The following is a 21,735-nucleotide window of genomic DNA, read 5'->3' as shown; positions in this document are numbered from 1 at the left end:
GGCAAGGTCTACTTCAACCGGGAGCGCGGCGCCTCAGCAAGACGACAAGGATGAGGATGAAGGCGGTAAGGACGTGGAGGACCACGATGACGACATCTTCGACAACGGCGGGACACATGCTCCGCCTATCGTTAACCCGGAGCTCCAACCGGCGGAATTGACCGAGGTGGAGGCCATTGAGCCGGCAATTGCCCAGAACGAGCTCGACGAGCTTCGTCGGTGGCACGGCCTTTCCATGAAGCTGAGGAACTCCTTGCTGGCGCAGGGCAGGCCGGTCATGCCGTCGGTCACTCCTACGCACGCCGCACCTCCAGTTCGGTCACCCATCCTCCCACTACTCTAGCACTAGCACGCTTAACTTCCGAGTTCCATCCCGTTCCGCATCCAAATGTTTCGCGCGCATGTATGTGATAGTAGTATCATATCAATCCTATTAACATGTTGGTCGATGTCACATTTCTTTATTGTTTGAATTTCAAATAATTCTTTTAATAAACAAAAGTAATGATGTAATAATAATCTTGAACAAATAAATAAACATTAACTTTTTATTTTGTATTATTTCTAATTTTATTAATTAATTAAATATTTTTTTTGCCAAACCTAAAACCTAAAAATTTGAAAATCTTAAAATTGGGTAAAAATGATAGTAATCTTTATGCAGGATGCAATTATTAATTTTAGGTTTTTTAAAAATAAAAAATATATAAAATCCATAATTTATAGCAAAAACTAAAATCTTCCTGCTTTTGTATTTCCATTTGGAATTTTGAGAATCTAAAATTTGGCTAACCGGGTAAACCCAGGTGAATTCGGATGTAACTTTTTCCCAGGAATTTTTTGATATATTATACTTTTTTTCCGACGTCGTATGCAAAAGTTATTGCGGTTTTACCATTTTTTAAACTTTTTTTGCAAAAAAAGTGAAAATTCGAATTTCTTAATTTCTCCGAATAGTAGGTTGCATAACATACAAGAATCTGAAAATAATTTTTTTTGAATTTTCTATCATTTTCTTTTGTATTTTACAAACCAAAAAAAATCGATCCACGAGGGGGGGTGTGCAGGGCGCATGGGAGTAAAAAACTCGGAAAACCTTTAGTCGCGGTTGGGGACACCAACCGCGACCAAAGTAGCACTTTTAGTCGCGGTTGGTGTCCCCAACCGCGACTAAAGCGTTTTTCCGCGGCCGCATCCCTCCATAGCCCTTTAGTCCCGGTTGGTGTTACCAACCGCGACTAAAGGGGTACCCTTTCGTCTCAGATGGAGCATTTGTCGCGGGTCGCCTCCCGAACCGCGACTAAAGCCACTTCAGATTCTCTAACTTGCAATAGCCAAGGCAGAGATGAACAGTACTGACTTGGGCTCTTTTTCTACCTGTGGATTCAAAATCTGACGGTTCAGATCAGTCACTATAGTACAGTGAACAGTTCCGGTGAACAGTCCCGCTACAGCGTCGTCGCTACAGTAAAATGCATGTGTAGTGTTACCTGCTGACTGAATTGATCTGGATCCTTCAATTTTTATCTGACGGTTGTGATGGCAAGTTAGAGTACTGTAGCTCCATGACTTGTCTTTAGCAAGTTAGAGAATCCGCGCCGGACTAAAGCCCCCTTTAGCCGCGGTTCGAATATTTTCGCGACTAATGGGGTGGACGGAAGCCCTTTTTTCTACCAGTGATGCGTCGGGGATAGGCTATCGACCCAACTCTTGGCCCTTGCCACACGTTAGGGAGCGGATGCTTCGACCTCTGCGTAATCATGCATTCACATTGGCAACTAATGCATCTTTGATTTGATGCACGCGCATGTGACAAACTTAGTTTAGTTAGGTACTAGTGACATCCAGGAGGCCTGACGAAACATATTACAAGCAGACGCAACCGCCATCCGTTGGAACTTCGAACTCTTGTGGATTGGACACATCGGCCGGCTGAGCAAGGGGATTATATTCGTTGGAGTGCAAAAGAAACACTAACTTAAGACGTCAGAGGATGCAGCCACTCGGCGCTTACAACTACTAGCTCTATCTCCTTTTGATCACCTAAAAGTTCCTAGCAGATGATGAAACAACCACCGTCGAACCATATTTGATCAATCTAACCTGCAATATATGTCATGCCACCTTTCCGCTCGCGAAGAGACCCACGTCGCACCTTTTAGCTATAGATGCGTATATGGCCATACGCATGCGTGCAAAATGTACACTAGGTTTTTGGGGCAAGTTTGTTTATTAGACAAGTCTTTTGTGAGATAAACTAATCTTGTGCTGATAAAAGAACATTCAAGTGATCCAACGACAACTTGATACTCTTGCCACTACTATTATTTTTTGTAGTGAAATCTAGACACGAGTGGGGCGACAACTTATTTTTTTCCTTAGAAAAAACAAACTACACTGCTAGTAGGGCAACACACATGGTGGGCTAAGAAGGATTTGACCTTCTACGAGTGCAGGCCTGCTCGGCGGCTGGAAATTTCAGTTATGTACGAGGCCTGTAATCTAGCCCGATAACTGAACAGGCGCAAACGATACGGCCCGTCCAAACTAGGATCTCCAGTTACAGGTTTCTTGGCCTGGACCATCATGCATGTGCGGATGCCAATTCTCTATGAATCTATGATATAGCCTGCTAAGTGCTAACTGATCATATATCCTCAAAATAAAAAAGGAAACTGATCAGGCAGAAATGGTCCGGCCCCGTCGAGACACAAGCGTGTATGCTTCACTGCTAGTACTAGCACTACGGGAAAAATTGCCGTTGCCGTGCAGGCAATCGTTACCGTGAGCCGCGCAAAGAAATCTTGGTCGTGCAGACCAACAAGCACGCACGGCAAAGACAAATCACACGGCAACTATTTAGAGCAGCGCACGGCAACGAACAATCGCACGGCATACTCCGGAGTGGCGCACGGCAAAGCCTAAGCAGCTCGCACGGCAAAGAAAAGCATCACAACAAAGATCCTGCACACCGCACGGCAAAGAAAAGCTGCACGGTAAAGGATCTGGACGTTGTCGTGGTGCTCCCTTTGCCGTGCGGCCAGACAAGGTGCACGGCAAAGGCTCCTTTGCCGTGCGATTCTTTCTTTGCCGTGCGCCACGATTCATTTTATTTATTTTTCTTTCTATTTTATTTCATCTAATACTTATATTTATTTTTTTAATTAGTTTTACTTTTTGATGAACATTTATTAGTGTTACTTAAGACAATGTGCAATACAAAATTACTCTCCATGTTTATCCCCCACATATATGAGGGTTTCGGAGCAATCAGCGCTTCGGAGAATCTGCTGAGTGTTATCGCCCAAATGTGAGGAAGGTCACACCGGGAAGCTACTTTTGCATCATTACACCTTCCACCACACTTTCACACATATCATATGTCCACATGCCATATTTGGTGGGATTCCGGTGCTCCGGCGGTCGTTCTCCCCCTCCTGCCCCCCAAAAACAGCGGAATGTGTGCCCCAGCGGGTCTACCCCCTAGATTTCTCCGCGCGAGGGTGCACCAATGAACTTTTTCATTATTTTAGATTTTTTTAGGACATATACACATGGAGAACCAAGATTGGGACCCTTTGGCACATATACCCCGCAGCTAGAGCCATTATCACACAATCGAGGGTGTGCCTGATCTACTGGTTAGGGTTAGGTGTAGGGTTAGGGCTAGGGTTTAGGGGGTAGGGCTAGGGTTTAGGTTCAAGGTAAGGATTTATGGTTAGGTATATGTTTAGGGTTAGGGTATATGATGCATGGTTTTGCAGCTCCGGTGTCAGCACGTGTAGTTAATGGTTTAGGGTCTAGGGGTTTAAGCCCCAGTTTAGGGTTTAGGGTTTATGGGAGCTACTTTTGCACCATTACTCCTTCCACCACACTTTCACACATATCATATGTCCACATGTAAGATTTGGTGGGGTTCTGGTGCTTCGGCGGTCGTTCTCCCCCTCCTCCCCCCAAAAACAGCGGAATGTGTGCCCGGTGGGTCTACCCCCCTAGATTTCTCCGCGCGAGGGTGCACCAATGTACTTTTTCATTATTTTAGGTTTGTTTATGACATATACACATGGAGAACCAAGATTGGGACCCTTTGGCACATATACCCCGCAGCTAGAGCCATTATCACACGATCGAGGGTGTGCCTGATCTACTGGTTAGGATTAGGTGTAGGGTTAGGGCTAGGGTATAGGGGTAGGGCTAGGGTTTAGGTTCAAGTTAAAGATTTATGGTTAGGTATAGGTTTAGGGTTTAGGGTTTATGATGCATGATGCATGATTTTGCAGCTCCGGTGTCAGCACGTGTAGTTAATGGTTCAGGGTCTAGGGGTTTAAGCCCCAGTTTAGGGTTTAGGGTTTACGGGAGCTACTTTTGCACCATTACACCTTCCACCACACTTTCACACATATCATATGTCCATATGCAAGATTTGGTGGGGTTCTGGTGCTCCGGCGGTCGTTCTCCCCCTCCTCCCCCCAAAAACAGCGGAATGTGTGCCCCGGTGGGTCTACCCCCTAGATTTCTCTGCGTGAGGGTGCACCAATGTACTTTTTCATTATTTTAGGTTTTTTATGACATATACACATGGAGAACCAAGATTGGGACACTTTGGCACATATACCCCGCAGCTAGAGCCATTATCACACGACCGAGGGTGTGCCTGATCTACTGGTTAGGGTTAGGTGTAGGGTTAGGGCTAGGGTTTAGGGGGTAGGGCTAGGGTTTAGGTTCAAGGTAAGGATTTATGGTTAGGTATAGGTTTAGGGTTTAGGGTTAGGGTTTATGATGCAGGGTTTTGCAGCTCCGGTGTCAGCACGTGTAGTTAATGGTTTAGGGTCTAGGCAAGGCCGCACGGCAACGTCACCGCGCACGGCAAAGCCCTGAGCGCACGGCAAAGAGGCGCACGCACGGCAAAGACGTGGACGCACGGCAAAGGCCTTTGCCGTGCATAACGGCCATGCGCACGACAACATTGGCTTTGCCGGCGCCCTCTTTGCCGGGCAGACTTTGTCGTGCGTGCCTCGCACGGCAAAGCCTTTGCCGTGCATATAGGGGTCTTTGCCGTGCAAAGTGGCGCACGACAAAGCCATGTTTTCCCGTAGTGTAGGGTACTACCTTCCGATTCCGATGAAAGAAATTTATCCCTTAAGATTTACTATCTTCCTGAGCTAACCTGCCTGGTCGCACCGCCAGACGTGTTGGCTGCTCATCTGAACCAGGGTGATTTCTTCTTGGGTCGCGTCTTGCCATCAGACCCGGCGCTGAGCCGGTGCAACCGGTGCACCCGCACTGGGCCCCCCGACTCTTAGGGCCCCTGCCCAGGAATACGTTTAGCCCATAATGAAGGCGCCCACAATTCTGCAGGGAGCAACCGGAACAATCATGCGACTTGTCATCTCCGCGTGGCCTCCTTCGTTTTCCCCTCTCAGGTCGCATCCTTGTTTCCCATCCCTGTTCCCTATGGCGCTCCCCTGGTCGTTTCGCTGGAATTAATTGAAGAGGAATCCAGTCTGTTAATTTCCAACATATTACTCATCAATTTTTAGTGGCAGGCAAAATCCCGTATCGACAAATATTTCAGATTCAATTCATTTTTTCATTCAGTCCGAGACGTGTGTCTATGCTCTTGTAATCTCATTCCCAAATTCTCAGTAGGATTTAGTTCCCTCTCAATTTGATTGCCGGCAACAAAGGACTGCAGTCCCTTGTGGGTTCCGTCAGCAGCCAGCACCCATCAGGGTTGTCCAAGGTGAAGTCAACAAGGCCATTGCTGGTGGCGGCTGACTGGTTTTGTTCTAGCGATGGCGACACAAGTTCGCAGCAGGCATCAAGCAATCATCCAAGCATCGGACCTCCACGACTTGGTGTTTTTGTTTCAGTTTCATGCCATAATTTGTACTCCCTCCGTTCATTTTTATAATGCCTATAGATTTTTGGTATTTGTTTCAGAATATAAGGTTGTAGCTTGGCTTTTTTTCAATTACCCCCTCTACCGGTCAGCTCCCACACGACATGCATGAAAAAATCCATACGAAAGAGAAACAATTAATTGAGATTCCTAATGCATGACCCCAACGATTTCTTAGATTTAGGAAGAATTGTTTTTCTTTCCTTAATAGTTGGACCTAGCTGCACATATATGGAGAGTCAACCAGAGAGATTTGTGGAATTTGTTATGTTAATTTAGGAAGTTATCGATTTCACTTATTTTACTCTGATCTCAAATCGTTAAGCCAGGGGTCTTATGTAAAAAATACTCTTGCATTATAGAATGAAACGGAAGGAGTATCTAGTGAGAGTTAGATAAAATATTGCCAATATATACATTGGATTTCAAAGTTGCTATGGAAATTAAAAGAAGTGCTTCTAAAATCATTTGCATACAAAGGGCCCACATTGGTGTCTTGCACCGGGGCCCCAATATTTCAGAGCCGGCCCTGCTTGCCATGCGCTTTTCTGCGATCCATTTCTGAAATCACCTTCTCTGTGGCTGTGTGATTGTTCAGAACCAACGACGGTGGTGGTATTTGCCAAAAATAAAAAGACGGAGCGATAGTTAATATGGGCGGAAATACTTCCGTTCAATGCATTGGGTGGGCCATGCGCCATGGGCTCATTCTGGACTGTAAGACAGCACTGGCAGTCAGTCTGGGGAGCTCCTCGACCCTCGCGCTCCCGGGTAGCTAGCTGGGCCGCGGCCCAACATCAGGTAATTCGTTTTTTCTTTTTCGTTTTTTTTTTGTTTTCTGTTGTTTGTTTTTTTTTAAATCTGAACATTTGTCAAAATTAAAAAAATTAAATTAAAAAGAAATAACTTTTTAAAAATCTGAACATTTTTCAGATTTGAACATTTTTAAATTTGAACAAAAATGTAGTTTACTCTATGAACAATTTCCGAATTTGAACAAAATTTATATTTGAACAATTTTCGAATCTGAACTATTTTCATATTAGAAAATTTTTCGAATTTGAACAAATTTCAAATTTGAATGGTTTTTAAATTTGAACGGTTTTCGAATTTGAACGGTTTTCGGATTTGAACGGTTTTCAATTTTGAATATTTTTGAATTTAAACATTTTTCAATTTGAACAATTTTTAAAAATTGAAATTTTTGAATCTGAAAAAATATAAACAAAACCGAAAATAGAAAAAAGAAAAAGAAAACAGAAAAAGAAACCAGAAAAAGAAACCAGAAAAGAAAAAGGAAAAACGAACTGCTACAGGCTAAACAGACACTAAGGGCTAATTTGGTTGCAAACGTCAAAATTACCAGGGAACTAACGCCCTGCCCGAAATTTCCCTGGGCAGTTGGGATCCGCTCCCATCCCGTGGAGAATACAACTTGCAATTTGGTTAGCGGGGGCAGAGGTAGGAGCGAAAATCACGGGGCAGAACTGTTTGGTCTCAAGGTGCAGAACAAGCCGCTCGGTCGCGAGCCAGACGCGGAATTGCTTCCCGATGTCACGAGGCGTGGATTTCACGCCCAGGGAATCGGTAGGAAAACCCAGGATAGAGTTTCCCCATATGTCCACCAAATGGGCCGGCGGAAAAACCGGGCCAGAGTTTCCTCGCTTATTTTTTGTCCAGGGAAAGGTCAGGGATCCCGGGCGGATCGAGCGCAACCAAACGAGCCCTAATGGGCCTGGCCCATACCCGACCAGGGGGTGTGCGGTGGCCGGTAGCGACCGACCTGGTCGGTGTATAGGTTTTCCCGTCAGTCTGTGTCGGTCAATGTCTCGAAAACTCTAGAAAAAGGCCGACCTCTGGGAAGGGAAGGGATTTTCTCCGCGCGCGACACGTGGGTGAACGTGGGGCGCGGAATTTGCCGGTGGACTGCCTCCGCGCGCGACACGTGTTGCTTTCTGGTGAGTTTGCGAACCGTCCACTTCTCGTAACGGGCCCGCTTCGCACTTAACGGGTTTACGGGGACCCGATTCGCGTGTGCCTTTATCTCCGTTTTTTCCCTTAGTCTTCTTCTTTCGTCGCCTATCTTCGTGGCTCGCTGTTTCGGCTGGTCGTCTCGTCGGCGGCGCTGCTATTTTCCCTTCTACTCCGTTGCTGGCGAGAACCTCTCGCAACTCATCGTCGGCGGACGTTTTTCCTGCTCCAGTGGTAAGCGCCGTCTTCTGCCTGCTTAGGGTTTCTAAGATCTTGGTTTTGCCCTTTGATTCGATTAGATCGAATCAGTTTTTCCCTTTGTATTTCCGGGTTGTGAGTTTTCTGGGGAATTAATGGGAGGGAGGTAGCACTTTTAATTGGAAAAATGCGGAAGGCGGATGCAGATGCGTTTTCTCTGAGTAAAGTCGTGCTTTTTTCGTCGATTTCTTTCGCCGCCTCTTGGTTACACACCTTCTGAGGAACATTGTCGTTGATTATGCGGCGCCGGAGTAGCCGCTCCGTTACACATCTCGTGATGACATGCATCTTATTATTTACGGTTTGTTTGTCTTTTTTCTTGTCGATTTACCCGCCTTGGAGGAGCCGCTGAGTTTCCCGTCTCGTGTTGATATGCAAATGCGACGATGCTGCTTGTTCTTGTGGTTTCTATCTGTGTATTTTGTTTTAGGGTTTAGATGTATCACACATCGTACCTGAACTAGTTTTAGGGTTGTGCAGTGCTTGTTCATAAGATGGTTTTGTACTTCTGTGTGTTATTATCTAGTACTTGTGTGTCCAGCCTTTTCTGCCGGGTACTTGCTTTCCTTTGTCTGTGGTACTTGTTATTGTTTGTCCTTGGTACTCGTGTAACAATTTGTTCTGTACCTGCATAGCTCAGTCTATCGTACTTGTGCACCTAAATCTCTTGTACTTGTGCACCTAAATCTCTTGTACTTGTGCACCTAAAATTCGTGTACTTGTGCACCTATATGTCTTGTACTTGTGCTCCTATATCTCTTGTACTTGTACTTGTGCACTGGTAAGTTCATATTGGTCTGTTTTGGAATGTACATGGTTGGCGTCGTGCAGTATAGACTTGTACAGTTTGTTTCTTTTCTACAGTTTTTGGTTGTGCTAGTGTTTATCTGGTTGTTTTTTCGTCTAGTTTCCCTTGGTCTATTTGTTGCAGAGTTAGCGGTACCAAAGGTGCTAGTGTTACCCTTTTTCTAGAGTTTTCGGTTTGTAAATTATGTTGGTTTCTCTTGGTTTGTTTGGTTGTCGATGTATCTGCGCCAGAGGCGCGTATCGTTTTAGAGTTCTGCAGTGTTTGTTCAGAAGGTGGTTTGGTACTTCTTCGTGCTATAGTTTTGTACCTGTGTGTGTGTCCAGCCGTTTCTGGCGGGTACTTGTTCGATTTTGTCTTTGGTACTCGCGTGGCAATTTGTTTTGTAGTTGTTCTCCTATTTCTCTGGTACTTGTGCACCTAATGGTATTTTAGTTGCATACCCATATAATTGTGTAATTTGTGTTAACAGGTTGGAAAAGATGTCAGAACCAGGTTTTCACTCTGGTGCGGATATTCCCGAGCATCTTCGTGGAGCAGTTGATCGTCACATTTCAGATATGTTTCCTGGTGAAATGCATAATGATGTAAGCTTTTTGTTATGTTTTTTGATTTTTAATTACTGTGTTATTGTAAACTGCATTCTTAATTGTGTTTTTTTTGTTTACAGTTACGTTGTAAGCTTAAAGAAATGTTGAAGACTTTCTTCAATTCCTCAATGCTAAGAATGGGACATGGTCTTGTTGACCAGATGCGTGATATGGTTTCTCTTTTGTCAATTGAGTTGAAAAAGCAGCCATGTACTTGCAAGGGAAAGGAGCCTGAAACTGAAAATGTTGTTGGAGGTAGTTCTATGGCCCAGAAGTATGATGCCTATGCAGACACCGATTCTGATGATTGCCTTGAGCGTTTGGAGCTAACTGAGGAAGAGGATGTCCCTGTAACTGCTTTGCATAGAATTTTGTTTGCTGATGTACTTCAGACTCTGATACGTCTCAAACGTATCTATAATTTCTTATGTTCCATGCTACTTTTATGACAATACTTGAATGTTTTATACATACTTTACATCATTATTATACATTTTCCGGCACTAACCTATTAACAAGATACCGAAGCGCCAGTTGTTGTTTTCTGCTATTTTTGGTTTCAGAAATCCTAGTAAGGAAATATTCTCGGAATTGGACGAAATCAACGCCCAGGGTCCTATTTTTCCACGAAGCTTCCGGAAGACCGAAGGGATAACGAAGTGGGGCGACGAGGCACCCACACCACAGGGCCGCGCAACCAGGGTGGGCTCCGCGCCGCCCTATGGTGTGGGGCCCTCGTGCCGCCCCCTGACCTAACCTTCCGCCAACTTAAAGCCTTTGTCGCGAAACCCCCTGTACCGAGAGCCACGATACGGAAAACCTTCCAGAGACGCCGCCGCCGCCAATCCCATCTCGGGGGATTCAGGAGATCGCCTCCGGCACCCTGTCGGAGAGGGGAATCATCACCGGAGGGGCTCTACATCATCATGCCCGCCTCCGGATTGATGCGTGAGTAGTTCATCCTTGGACTATGGGTCCATAGCAGTAGCTAGATGATTGTCTTCTCCGCTTGTGCTATCATTGTTTAGATCTTGTGAGCTGACTAACATGATCAAGATCATCTATTTGTAATGCTACATGTTGTGTTTGATGGGATCCGATGAATCTAGAATACTATGTCAAGTTGATTATCAATCTATCATATATGTGTTGTTTATGTTCTTGCATGCTCTCCGTTGCTAGTAGAGGCTCTGGCCAAGTTGATACTTGTAACTCCAAGAGGGAGTATTTATGCTCGATAGTGGGTTCATGCCTCCATTGAATCTGGGATAGTGACAGAAAGTCCTAAGGTTGTGGATGTGCTGTTGCTAGGGATAAAACAACGATGCTTGTCTAAGGATATTTGTGTTGATTACATTACGCACCATACTTAATGCAATTATCTGTTGTTTACAACTTAATACTGGAGGGGGTGCGGATGCTAACCCGAAGGTGGATTATTTAGGCATAGATGCATGCTGGATAGCGGTCTATGTACTTTGTCGTAATGCCCTGATTAAATCTCATAGTAATCATCATTGATATGTATTGAATCTTGATTTGTCAATTGCCCATCTGTAATTTGTTCACCCAGCATGTTAGTTATCTTATTGGAGAGACACCACTAGTGAACTGTGGACCCCCGGTCCATTCTTTTACATCTGATACAATCTACTTCAATCTTTGTTCTTACTTTTCTTTGCAAACAAACACCATCTTTCACTTGATACGCTTAATCCTTTGTTTTCAGCAAGTCGGTGAGATTGACAACCTCACTGTTACGTTGGGGCAAAGTATCTTGATTGTGTTGTGCAGGTTCCACGTTGGCGCCGGTTTCACTGGTGTTGCGCCGCACTACACTCCTCCACCAACAACCTTCACGTGCTTCTTGGTTCCTACTGGTTCGATAACCTTGGTTTCTTTCTGAGGGAAAACTTGATGTTGTGCGCATCACACCTTCCTCTTGGGGTTCCCAACGGACGTGTACATCTACGCGCATCAAGCTCTTTTTCTGGTGCCGTTGCCGGGGAGATCAAGACACGCTGCAAGGGGAGTCTCCACATCCAATATCTTTACTTTGTTTTTGTCTTGCTTTACTTTATTTTATTTACCGTCTTGTTTGCTTCATATTAAAAACACAAAAAAATATTTACTTTACTTTCTGTCTTGTTTATTTGTTCTATATCAAAACACAAAAAAAGTAGTTACTTGTCTTTATTTTATTTGCTTAGTTTACTTTATTACTGCTACAATGGGTACTCCTGAAAATACTAAGTTGTGTGATTTTACTAGCACAAATAATAATGATTTTATATGTACTCCTATTGCTCCACCTGCTACTACAGCAGAATTCTATGAAATTAAACCTGCTTTACTGAATCTTGTTATGAGAGAGCAATTTTCTGGTGTTAGTACTGATGATGTTGTTGCCCATCTTAATAATTTTGTTGAAATTTGTGAAATGCAAAAGTATAAGGATATAGATGGTGATATTATAAAACTGAAATGGTTTCCTTTCTCATTAAGAGGAAGAGCTAAAGATTGGTTGCTTTCTTTGCCTAATAATAGTATTGATTCATGGACTAAATGTACAGATGCTTTTATTGGTAAATATTATCCTCTTGCTAAGATTATATATTTGAGAAGTAGCATTATGAACTTTAAGCAATTTGATAATGAACATGTTGCTCAAGCATGGGAGAGAATGAAATCTTTGGTAAAGAATTGCCCAACCCATGGACTGACTACTTGGATGATCATCCAAACCTTTTAATGCAGGATTGAATTTTTCCTCGAGGAACCTATTGGATTCAGCTGTTGGAGGTACTTTTATGTCCATCACCTTGGGCGCCGCGACTAAGCTTCTTGATGATATGATGATCAATTACTCTGAATGGCACACTGAAAGAACTCCTCAAGGTAAGAAGGTAAATTCTGTTGAAGAAACCTCTTCTTTGGGTGATAAGATTGATGTTATTATGTCTATGCTTGCAAATGGTAGATCTCATATTGATCCTAATAATGTTCCTTTAGCTTCATTGGTTGCTCAAGAAGAAAATGTTGATGTGAATTTCATTAAGAGTAATAATTTCAACAACAATGCTTATAGGAATAATTATGGTAACAACAACTATAGGCCATATCCTTCTAACAATGGTAGTGGTTATGCTAATTCTTATGGTAATTCTTACAACAATAATAAGAGTGTACCCTCTGGTCTTGAAGTGATGCTTAAAGAATTTATTAGTACACAAACTGCTTTTAATAAAACTGTTGAAGAAAAGCTTGGTAAAATTGATGTTCTTGCTTCTAAGGTTGATAGTCTAGCTCTTGATGTTGATCTTTTAAAACTTAAAGTTATGCCTGAGGAAGTTAAAGATGCTAGGTTTGCTAAAACAAATGCCATCCAAGTTCGAATTAATGATAATATAAAAATATTGGCTGAATTGCATGCTAAGTGGGATAAAGAAGAAAAAGAAAAACTTGCTAAAGAAAATAATGTAGCTAAAGTATGAAATATTACCACCATAGTAATGTTGATTCTTCACATGTTGCTACACCTCCTACTATCAATGGTAAAATAATTGGTGTTGGCAATGTTTCTACTCCTAGTGCAAAGCGTGCAAAATTGTCTGAAACTGCTGAAACCGCTTGTGATAAAACTGCTGAAATTTTTCAAAATATTGGTGACAATGATTCCATTGTTGTAGAACTGTTGCCTGCCAAAAGCCACCGGCGAGCAGCGACGGGCAACACGTAGAGCCGGGAGGCTCCCAGGACTGCTGGTGGGCCCTGGTCCCTCGGGCGACGGCCCGCAGTGCTCTGGCACACGTCCTGACGGTCGCAAGGGCGTGCCACCCGACCTATACCCGGTCGGGAAGGTCGTTGGATTGCTTCAATTAGTTTCCTGCATGGTAGACACGTAAACATTAAACGAGCCTCGATCGGCTCTCAGGTTACCCTGTGAATCGGCTCAAGGAGCCGATCAACCCATGGTTCATAATGGATATGCAATAACATGGGGTTTCTGCTCTATCAAAGCTAAGCTAAATCGATCTACGACAGTTTCGAGTTTTCACCGCATAACCGGAACATCCTACACGTAGTTGAGCCTGGCAGATACGAAAGATAACGGCAAACTAACCCAAAACGAGGCCTAAAAACCAACACAGAGTCGATTCCCGGAACATCCCCTCTTGGATCGGCCAAACCGTACCTTACGCACTACTGGATCATTCAACCCGTTTGCAAGGCCTAACCATGCAGATATCAAACTAATCCTCGATGAACAAGGAACAACTATAACAGATCGAATCTACTAAACAAAGATAAAGCGAGGTGCCGCCCTTACACCTAAATAGGTGTAAGGACAGCTAGATATCTAGAGGCGGCAAAGCTACGCAAATATATCTGAAAAGCATCGATGCAAGCCCTAAAACATCTACGATAAACAGTGTTACTCGCCATCAAAAAGGCTTCAGTACGAGCAACACCAAACAACGAATAAACAAATACTGCCTAGATCGCAAGATGCGATCTAGGCAGCATGATGCTTACCCGGAAGAAACCCTCGAAACAAGGGGTGGCGATGCACCTGGATTGTGTTTGTTGTGAACGTGATCGTCCTCCTTTCTCAATAACCCTAGGTACATATTTATAGTCCGTGGACTTTTTATCTTTGGAAATACACCTAACCGTGTACGAGCTAAACTCTATCTCTTAATTCTAAACTAAGATGCAATCTACCATAATGTATAGATACATGGGAAATTTAGCCCAAATTCATATACAAGGCCGATTCAAAGATACTCCACGTGTATATCCTTCAAGCCCATCTCAATTACGGCCCATCTCTTGATCCGGTTAAAATCTGGTGATAACACATGCCCCCCTGGTTTTGGTAATGATAATTCCAAAACCACTCTGTTTTTTCTTCACCATGATTGGACATGACAGAGCAAAACTGCGTTGCAGAGCCGAACCGCTACAGTGCCCTTTCATCATGATGCCTTGCCTTCTCAACTTCTCTGTACTGCACGATTTGACAGTTTTGGCAACGCATCCTCGAAACTGCCACAACATTGAACCGTTTTCCATTATATCCCTTTATTTAAACTCGTCCAGGCAGTTTGCTTCTTCATCCCCTGCTCCACAGTAGCCATCGGAAAACAAAAAACCCTTCTCAGCCGCCATGGATTCCTCTTCCTCCTCTGTCTCCTCAGGCATGTCCTTCCAGTCCTCCTCCTCCAGCGAGCTCGAGCCGGAGGTCAATCTAATGGCCATATACGAGGCCCGCGCCCCCGAGTATTGGGACGCGAGGGGCTGGGATTCCTCCATCGAGTCGGAGGGCGACGAGCCCCTCACCGACGGGGAGGAAGACCTCCAGTTCCTCATCGACGGGGAACTAGAGGCGGCAAGCGACGACGACCTCTTCTCTTGGGAGGGGAACTTCTCCTCCGACGAGGAGGAAGAGGAGGCGGAGGAAGACTCCTCCTCCGAGGAGTATCCACCGGCCAAGCGCTTCCGCGCTGGGTCGGACGACGACGACGACGATGAGGAAGATGAAGCCCCTGCCGGCGGCTTCATCAGCAGCGACGAGGACCTCGCCGGAAGCAGCGCCGACGGCAGCTATGACGGCGACGACGAGGGCAGCAATGGCCCTTAGATTAGGGACTAGAATAGGGCTAATAGTAGTGCATTAGGCCCTAGATCATCCTTTTGAGAGCAATCGGCTCTGATTGTAAAGCCTTTCTTTGAATCAATGAGAATTGTTCCCCAATTTGCTTTTCTAATTGGCCGATTTCAAATCTTCCGATGGTCAAAGTAGGTTGATGTCTACGGGTGCTTCTATTCTTGTAGACAGTGTTGGGCCTCCAAGAGCAGAGGTTTGCAGAACAGCAGCAAGTTTCCCTTAAGTGGATTACCCAAGGTTTATCGAACTCAGGGAGGAAGAGGTCAAAGATATCCCTCTCATGCAACCCTGCAACCACAAAGCAAGAAGTCTCTTGTGTCCCCAACACACCTAATAGGTGTACTAGTTCGGCGAAGAGATAGTGAAATACAAGTGGTATGAATGAATATGAGCAGTAGTATGGCGCCAGAAAAGTGCTTACTGGCATGCAGTTGATGGTAGTAATATTGCAGGAAGTAAACATGCAGTAGTAACGCAGCGGTAGTAACGCAGTAAAACAGTAAACAAGCAGCGATAGCAGTATTTAGGAACAAGGCCTAGGGAATAGACTTTCACTAGTGGACACTCTCAACTTTGATCACATAACGAGAATAGATAAATGCATACTCTACACTCTCTTGTTGGATGATGAACACATTGCGTAGGATTACACGAACCCTCAATGCCGGAGTTAACAAGCTCCACAATTCAATGTTCATATTTAAATAACCTTAGAGTGCATGAAAGATCGAAACGACTAAACCAAGTACTAACATAGCATGCACACTTGTCACCTTCATGCTTATGTAGGAGGAATAATACACATCAATACTATCATAGCAATAGTTAACTTCGCAATCTACAAGAGATCATGATCATAGCATAAACCAAGTACTAACACGGATGCACACACTGTCACCATTACATCGTGCAGGAGGAATAAAACTACTTTAATAACATTGCTAGAGTAGCACATAGATAAATTGTGGTACAAAACATATTGCAATCATAAAGAGATATAAATAAGCACTTCACTACGCCATTCATAACAGTGAATAAGTATTCTGTGAAATATAGCCTAAGAGACCCACACGGTGCACACACTCGTCACCTTTACACACGTGGGACAAGGAGTCTCCGGAGATCACATAAGTAAAACTCACTTGACTAGCATAATGACATCTAGATTACAAGCATCATCATATGAATCTCAATCATGTAAGGCAGCTCATGAGATTATTGTATTGAAGTACATAGGAGAGAGATTAACCACATAGCTACCGGTACAGCCCCGAGCCTCGATGGAGAACTACTCCCTCCTCATGGGAGCAGACAGCGGTGATGAAGATGGCGGTGGAGATGGTGTCGATGGAGAAGCCTTCCGGGGCACTTCCCCGTCCGGCAGGTGCCGGAACAGAGACTCCTGTCCCCCAGATCTTGGCTTCGCGATGGCGGCGGCTCTGGAAGGTTTCGCGTACCGTGGCTTCCTCCTTAAGGGTTTTCGATGCAGGGGCTTTATATAGGCGAAAGGGCAGCGTCAGAAGGTCGAAGGGGCGACGACACCATAGGGGGGCGCGGCCAGGGCCCAGGCCGCGCCACCCTATCATCTGGGGCCCACAGGGCCCCCTCCGCGGCTCTCGGGTGTTCTGGATGCTTCCGGGCAAAATAGGAACCTGGGCGTTGATTTCGTCCAATTTCGAGAATATTTCGTTACTAGGATTTCTGAAACCAAAAACAGCAGAAAACAGCAATTGGCTCTTCGGCATCTTGTTAATAGGTTAGTTCCAGAAAATGCATAAATATGACATATAATGTGCATAAAACATGTAGGTATCATCAATAAAGTAGCATGGAACATAAGAAATTATCGATACGTTGGAGACGTATCATAGGTCAACAGACCAAGAACCGATAGCAGCGTATCGGTCTTTCACCATCAAACGCTCATAAGGCCAACCCGAAAACCAAATTAGACAGGTTTAAGCAGACATTTCCAAAATTCGATGCCTGCTCATAATATTTTGTACCTCTATAGTCGATGGCTGCGCATCGGCTGTTTTTATTCTAAAGTCGATGTCTGTGCATCGGCTGTTTTTAATCTAAAGTCGATGTCTGAGCATCGGCTGTTTCCCCAAAAAAAATTAATTTTTTTACTGGCCGATTTCATGAATCGGCCCCCATATTTCACTGTCCATCATCCCACATACTTGGGAAATACTTCTTGAGATCCTGGCCATTGACAGCCACTGGGAATTTCACACCATCCAGCTGCTCGAGCATGTGTGCATTACCCTTTAAAACTTGGTCGACTCTGTACGGCCCATGCCAATTTGGAGACCATTTACCATGTACTGCATCCTTAGTTCCCAATGGCAATACAGCTTCCCACACCAGATCACCAACGTGGAACTCCTTCGGTCTCACCTTCTTATTATATGCACGAGCTACCTTAGCTTTGTTCTCCTTAATCTTCTCAAGCGACCACAGCCTGAGCTCCGTCACATCCTCAATGCTATCGCTCATCAGGGCTGCATATTCTTCAGATGTTAAATCATTCTGAAACGCAACACGTCTCGATCCAGCCGTGATTTCCCAGGGTAGTACAGCTTCCTGTCCATAGACCAGATGATATGGCGAGGTTTTGATCGCTCCATGACATGACATACGGTAAGCCCACAAAGCTTCTGACAATACCTCGTGCCAACATCTAGGATACTCGTCGATCTTTCTCTTAATTAGCTTGATAAGGCTCTTGTTGGACGCTTCAGCTTGTCCATTCGCTTGAGCATAATATGGAGACGATCGGATCAGCTTAATTCCCATCTCCTCGTAGAATTCTCTAAACTCATGGGAAACGAAAACCGAACCTCCATCGGTCGTGATAGTCTGGGGAATCCCGAATCTGTGAATGACATGTTCCTTCACAAAACTGATAACATATTTTGATGCCACTGATCTCATAGGGACGGCCTCCACCCATTTAGTGAAGTAATCTGTAATGGCCAACAACCACGCATGGCCTTTGCTCGAAGGAGGATGTATCTTGCCGATCATATCCTTGCCCCACCCTCGAAACGGCCACGGCTTGATGATGGGGTTCATTGCTGATGCAGGTACCATCTGAATGCTTCCAAACTTCTGACATGCTTGACACCCTTTATAATAATTAAAACAGTCCGCAAGCATGGTGGGCCAATAAAACCCCGATCGCTCGATCAGCCATTTCATCTTATGAGCCGATTGGTGAGTTCCACAGGCACCTTCATGTACCTCGTGTAAGAGCCGATTCGACTCGGCTGGTCCCAAACATTTGAGAAGTAAGCCTTCCAAAGTCCCATAGAACATGTCATTTCCAATAAGGACGTACTTCATGGCCTTGTATCTTATCCGTTTAGGTGCCCCCCGAGCCGAATCTTTCAAGTAATTGAAGATATCGGCTCTCCAATCATCTGGCTCCATGAACTGAACCTGAACATCGGCTCCATCTGATACGTCCTTGTAGCCTGACGCCATCTGTGCGAGATCGTTGGTCTCGGCATTCTGCGACCTTGGGATCCAATTGAAGTTTATATACTTAAATTGTGCCATCAGCTCACGACATAATGGGAAGAGCGACTCGCTCTCACATTTGTATTCCTCCGTGAGTTGAGAAATCACCAACTTGGAGTCTCCAAAAAGTTCCACTGCCTCTGCCTCGGCTTCTAATAGCAACTCCATTCCCTTGCGTATGGCTTCATACTCGGCAACATTGTTGGTGCAAGGGGTAGGTAACCTGATGGAGAAGGAATATGTTGCCCCCCGGGGCGACACGATTAGAATACCGATGCCACAACCACCATCACAAACCGATCCATCGAAAAACATGGCCCATGCACGTACAGACAGTGCAGCTATATCAGTATTGATCCGTTCAGCAATAAGATCGGCCAGCGCTTGTCCCTTGACTGCCTTCGCAGGCTGATACCGGATATCAAATTCCGATAATGCAAACATCCATTTACCGAGTCGGCCTTTCAACACAGGAGCCGACAACATATGTTTGATGACATCTGATTTGCAGATGATGACAATCTCCGCAGTCCACAGGATGTGGTGAAGTTTGGTGCAGGTAAAAAAACAGGCAGAGGCACAACTTCTCAATCTCAGGGTACCTCGTTTCTGCATCCAACATCCTTCTACTGAGGTAGAAAACAACTCTCTCCAGGCCATCATAAACTTGCACCACCACTGAAGCAATGGAAGTGTCAGCCACTGACAAGTAAACATAGAATGGCATGTCTTGCTGGGGTGGCACCAACACAGGTGGTTTCGTCAGATATTCTTTAATCTCGTCAAACGCCCGCTGTTGCTCTGCCCCCCAGTGGAACTCGTCATCAGATTTAATTTTTACCAGCCCCATGAACGGCTCAATTCGTCCTGACAGGTTGGAGATGAACCTCCTAACGAAGTTGATCTTGCCGATGAGGCGCTGGAGTTCCTTCTTCGTGGTAGGTGGCTTCATTGTTCGCACTGCTTCCTGGCTTTTCAGGCCGATCTCAATTCCGCGTTCATGAACCAAGAAACCCAAGAATTGACCGGCCGTTACACCAAAGGAACACTTCTTTGGATTCATTCTTAGTCCGAATTTTCTAGTTCGGTCCCGGATTTGTCGCAAATCCTCCAAGTGTCCTTCCACTGAAACAGACTTGACTACCACGTCATCAATATAAATCTCCACCAATTTTCCGATCAGATCATGAAAGAAGTAATTCATGGCTCTTTGGTATGTTGCGCCGGCATTTTTCAGGCCAAACGTCATGACTACATATTCAAACAAGCCCACCGATCCTGGCACTCTGAATGCAGTCTTGTGTATATCTTCTGGAGCCATGAAAATCTGGTTGTAACCAGCATTGCCATCCATGAAACTTAAAACCTTATGACCAGCAGCCGCATTGATCAATGTCTCTGCTACTGGCATCGAATACTCATCCTTTGGAGTGGCATTATTGAGATTCCGAAAATCTATGGCGACGCGCCATCGGCCGTCCTTTTTCTCCACAGGTACGACATTAGAAATCCATTCAGCATACCTGCATGGCCTGATGAACCCCGCGTTCATCATTTTCTCGATCTCTTTCTTGACTTCTTCTAAAATTTCAGCCTTCATCTGTCGGGCTCTCTGCTGGAACGTCCAAAATCCTTTCTTCAGAGGGAGCCGATGCTCGATGATGCTCCGGTCTAACCCGGGCATCTCTGTGTAATCTCAGGCAAAGCAATCTGGGTATTCTTTCAACAAAGCTATCGTCGGGCCCCTCGGATGCGGTTCTAACTTTTTGCTGATAAATGTTGGTCGTGGCTTATCCCCAGGACCAATGTCAATCTCTTCTAGCTCATCAGCCGATGTAAACCCATATCCTAACTTTCCGTCGCCTGCTAAATCGATGCTGAACACATGCAAAACGTATGGTGAGGATAATTTTGGCCGATTGCTGGAATCGGCCTCCTTTTCAATTGCATTGCACAATGGAGACTTACAACTTATCTGTGCTCTACGACTACGTGACATGTTTGAGGTGGAATCTTTGCTTTTTATTTTTTGGGGCCGATCGCAGGGATCGGCCTTGCCACGTACGTCCGTCGACTCTGGTCTTGCTACTCTGTCAGGCCGGTGGATAAGACCAGCCTCACCGCGTTTTTTGTCACCTCGATGCGCTCACAGCCGTCCAAACTAACTCCAGAGATCGGCTCTTGGTCGTTTATGTCCCAAATACTCATGTCAGCTATTGAGATCTCGATCGAGTCATCTGCATGAACGACCTCCACTTCATCTCCATCCCACTGTATCAGGCATTGGTGCATCGTGGATGGAATGCAATTCCTTGGCTGGTAGAGGCCGAGGTCGCGGCCGTGGCCGTGCTGGAGCAGCAAGGCATGCATGGTCGCCGTCGCCTACGAAGTCGTCGTCTTCCGAGGGGGAGCGGGTGTTCGATTTCATAGTCGTCCTCAATGGCGACCCACTCGGCATCCAGTGGCTGCCGGACAAGTTCGTCGAGTTTGTTGCCGGCAACGAGCCGGCCGCGCTGCAACTGCGTGGGGCTGGCCACGGCTTCTGCCAGTGGCCGATGGACGTGCTCTTCGACGGGCGCGGCAAGATATACCTCCACACCGGTTGGGAGAAGTTCGCGCACTTCCACGACCTCCAAGCCGGCTGCGTGCTCACATTCTCCTACCAAGGCGACGAGGAGATGAGCGTGAAGGTGTTCGACGACACGTCCTGCCGCCAACACTACCACGGCGACGACGAAGAGGGTGACGATTGAAGACACTGAGTGTTCTTTCTTCGCATTGTATGTTCTCCCTGCATAGGACCAATAGGGCTATCATTACCAGCTGGAGAGTGTTCTTTCTTGGCAGCGAACATACGAAATCTGCGAGGCCAACTATAGTTAGGTTTCGCCATTTTGCAATGTTTTAACTATGTATTAGTTTGTGGAAACCATGTTCCAAACTATGTATTAGTTTGTGTAAAACCATATTCCCAATTATATATTAGTTTGTGTAATGTTCCTCCTCTCTA

The sequence above is a fragment of the Lolium rigidum genome, chromosome 6 (assembly GCF_022539505.1).
Source record: "Lolium rigidum isolate FL_2022 chromosome 6, APGP_CSIRO_Lrig_0.1, whole genome shotgun sequence".
In the NCBI taxonomy this organism is placed as follows: Eukaryota; Viridiplantae; Streptophyta; class Magnoliopsida; order Poales; family Poaceae; genus Lolium; species Lolium rigidum.
The sequence above is the reverse complement of the archived record's forward strand: the minus strand, read 5'-3'. Positions refer to the sequence as shown.